This window comes from Mustela lutreola, chromosome 4 (genome assembly GCF_030435805.1).
Source record: "Mustela lutreola isolate mMusLut2 chromosome 4, mMusLut2.pri, whole genome shotgun sequence".
NCBI classification, from domain to species: Eukaryota; Metazoa; Chordata; class Mammalia; order Carnivora; family Mustelidae; genus Mustela; species Mustela lutreola.
In genome coordinates, this window is record NC_081293.1 from 113,576,106 (window position 1) to 113,580,556 (window position 4,451).

The following is a 4,451-nucleotide window of genomic DNA, read 5'->3' on the forward strand; positions in this document are numbered from 1 at the left end:
TCGATCCCAGGACCCTGAGATCATGACCTGAGCTGAAGGCAGAGGCTTAACCCACTGAGCCACCCAGGCACCCCATGGCACTTCATTTTTCTATGAAATTCTGCAGTGTTTGGTCATGGCATGTGCAGCAAGTGCACAATGTCAAGTGTGTATGCATGTGTGTGCATCTACTGCTCTTCTACCAAATCATACACAGGCTTTCAGTAAACAGGCACTTGCAGTTCTTGGAAATGTACATCAGACTCCATGATTATCTTTTCTGGTGCCTCATGTGACCCAGTTGCTGAAGAAGGACTAACCAGACCATTTCTAGTTATTTTTAGGTCCTTCGAACACTGACCTAGACTGTTCACTGAAGAGGCAGTAGAAGATGGGAAGGGCTGTATCAGCCTCATCAAATTGACTTCTCAGGCAGCTGACTGTTCTCAGTTTTGCAACAAGGACTGAAAATAAGAAATCACATGTGCATAGCTTTCCAAGCGGGGAAATAAAGAGCAAGCCATCCGGACTGCCCACCGGCAATCCAGACCGCCACCTCAGCCAGCTGAGGCTGTCAGAGAAAGGAAAGCAAAGAATATGAAGAGGGAAGTAGGGCACTATTAACAAATCAGCAACCGACCAACCCCTAAGAGCAAAACCACGGAAAGAACCAAAGATCTGTTCCCCTCCCTGACTTCCTCCTTCAGTTGTCCTCGAAGGGTTTCTGGTGTACGTGGTACCATGGGAAACTGAGAGCAACTCTCCTGGGCTATAGACGTAGAGAAGCACTCTGCACTCATATCATGGTATATGGGGGAGGGGGCTTATCCCAAGAGAAACAATGCAAATTCCTTTCACTGGAACATGTCCTTCCTCAGACTGTAATATTCCAAGTGTCTAACTGCCCAGGTACCAATTTGGCATACATCCTGATCCAGGTTTTAAAAGTAATCCTCACTTATTTATTTATTTATTTACTTTATTTTTTTATAAACATATAATGTATTTTTATCCCCAGGGGTACAGGTCTGTGAATCACCAGGTTTACACACTTCACAGCACTCACCAAAGCACATACCCTCCCCAATGTCCATAACCCCACCCCCCCCTCCTAAAGCCCCTCTCCCCAGCAACCCTCAGTTTGTTTTGTGAGATTAAGAGTCACTTATGGTTTGTCTCCCTCCCAATCCCATCTTGTTTCATTCATTCCTCTCCTATCCCCTTAACCCCCCATGTTGCATCTCCATGTCCTCATATCAGGGAGATCATATGATAGTTGTCTTTCTCTTATTGACTTATTTCACTAAGCATGATAGTTCCATCCACATCATCACAAATGGCAAGATTTCATTTCTTTTGATGGCTGCATAGTATTCCATTGTGTATATATACCACATCTTCTTTATCCTTTCATCTGTTGATGGACATCTAGGTTCTTTCCATAGTTTGGCTATTGTGGACATTGCTGCTATAAACATTCAGGTGCATGTGCCCCTTCGAGTAATCCTCACTTTTAAAAACTTTTCAATATCTCCTGGTTTAAGGATATATATAGAGAGGGTAGATACATAAAGACATACAGGAAAAAAAAAATAAGGATATGTAGAATAATCAGAGAGATTATACTCAATGCTTTCACTCCAAATGGACCCACTACACATTAGGTGGTACTTTAGAGAAAAACTTTAAATTGGTACTTTAGAGAAAACCTGTCTTTCAGTTCTTCTATTTGTATAAATTTATACCTTCACTCAAAGGGGCTCTAGCCAAAAAGAACAAATCAAGCCTTTTCAAATCATTTCCACAGATATTTTTCTCTTGCCATAGACTAAAAGGAAATAACTTTTTGGCCTTTCTCTGTTTTTCAAAATAATGGGAGAAAGATATTAACATTTTACAGTATAGTCAATGGTTCAGCTTATTACGATCTGAAAATTCATGTGTCTGTGTTCACAGCTAGCTTTCAAAAGTTTTTGAAAAATAGTCTGTTTATTTATGAACACATTTCCTGATGAGGGGCAGTAACATCTATTCCAAACATTTTCAGCACTTTCAATTAGCTGATTCCTATGACAGAATAGCAGAATTGAGAAGGGGTTCATTTTTATCCCATTCTAAATGAAACACAAACTTCATTATTTATAGTATATTTCTTACACCTAAAAATAACAATAATTTTTAAGATCATCAATTATTAAGTCAGTGTACAAATTTCTTCAATTATCTCTATTTTTGAAAGTCTATTAGAAGTGCACATGAAGCATTCTCCACGTGCTATGTTAGATCACAAAATAAGTCTTAACAAATTTAAGAAGACTGAAATCATATCAAGCATCTTTTCTAACCACAATGTTATGAAACTAGAAATCCATTACAAAAATAAAACTGGAAAATTCAAAAATATCTGAAGGTTAAAAAACATGCTAGTGAACAAAACCAGTGGTTCAAAGAAGAAATCTAAAGAGAAATTTAAAAATATATTTTGAGACAAATGAAAAAAAAAGAAATCCAATATACCAAAATTTATAGGGCATAGCAAAACACTTCTAAGAGGGAACTCCATAGAGATAAATGCCTACTTAAGAAGATCTCAAACAACATACCTATATACCTCTAAGAACTAAAAAAAGAACAAATTAATCCCAAAGTTGGTATAAGGAAGAAAATAACAAAGATCAGAATGAAAATAAGTGAAATAGATACTAAAAACAGAAAAGACTTATGAAAGTAAGAGGTGGGTTTTTTTGATAAGATAAACAAAACAGATATATCTTTAGACAAACTCAGCAGGAAAAGAGAGAGAGAGGAATCAATCGAGAAATGAAAGAGTAGGCATTACCACTGACACCATAGAAATACAAAGGATCATAAGAGCCCGCTGTGCAGAATTATACACCAAACTACTGGACAACCTAGAAGAAAAAGATGTATTTTGAAACACAAAACCTACAAAGAATGAATCATGAAGAAACAAGAAATCTCAATAGACCAATTACTAGAAAGAAAACTGATTCAGTAATAAGAAAATAAAAATAAAATAAAAACACCTCCCCAAAGAGAAAAGCCCAGAACCCAGTGGCTTCACTGTGAATTCCATCAAACATTTAAAGAATTAATATCCATCCTCCTCAAACTCTCCCAAAAAATAAAAGAGGAAAGAACAATTAAAAACTCATTTCACAAGGCCAGCATTGTCCTGATACCAACACCACACAAAGACACTATAAGGAAACTACAAGCCTTCATCCTTGGTGAACATAGATGTAAAAAGAGCCCAGCCAAATGTTAGAAAACCAAATTCAAAAGTACGTCACCAGGATCATACATCAGGATCAAGTAGGGATTTACTTCAGGGATACAACTATGGTTCAACATTCACAAATCAATATGATACACCACACTAACAAAATGAAGGCTAAAAATCCTCTGATGACCTCAGCAGATGCAGAAAAGCATCTGATGAAATTCAACATCCACTCATGATAAAAAAAAAAAAAAGTTTTGTTTTGTTTTGTTGGTCTATTTGGTATCTTTTTTTTTTTAATTTCTTTTCAGCATAACAGAATTCACTGTTTTTGCACCACACACAGTGCTCCATGCAATCCATGCCCTCCATAATACCCACCACCTGGCTCCCCCAACCTCCCACCCCCTGCCCCTTCAAAACCTTCAGGTTGTTTTTCAGGGTCCATAGTCTCTCATGGTTCACCTCCTCTTCCAATTTCCCTCAACTCCCTTCTCCTCTTCATCTCCCCATGTCCTCCATGTTATTTGTTATGCTCTGCAAATAAGTGAAACCATATGATAATTGACTCTGCTTGACTTATATCACTCAGCTTTAACTGTAGAGAGGAAACGTACTTCAACATAACAAAGGCCACATATGACAAGCCCAAGGAAACATCAAACTCAACAGTAACTGAAACCTTTCCCTCTATGATCAGGAACAAGACAAGGATGTCCACATGCATCACTTTTGATCAACATAGTACTGAAAATAATAACTACAACAATCAGACAAGAAATAAAAAGCATCCAAATTAGAAAGGAAAAAGTAAAACTGTTGCTATTTTCAGATGACATGATACTACATGTAGAAAGACCTAAAGACCCCAAAAAACTATTAGAACTAACCAATGAATTCAGTAAAGGTACAGGATACAAAATTAATATACAAAAAAATCAGTAATGTTTCTATACACTAATAATTACCAGAAAGAGAAAATTTAAATAATCCCATTTATAATTGCATCAAAAAGAATAAAATACATAGGAAAAAATTCAATCAAGAAGGTGAAAAATTTGCATACTGAAAAGAAAGAAATTGAAAAAACCACAATTAAAAATATTGAAAAAACACAGATAAATGGAAAGATACTCTGCGCTCATGGCTTGGAAGAATTAATATTGGTAAAACGTCCATACTACCCAAAGCAATTTACAAATTCAATGTAATCCCAAAGAAGATTCCA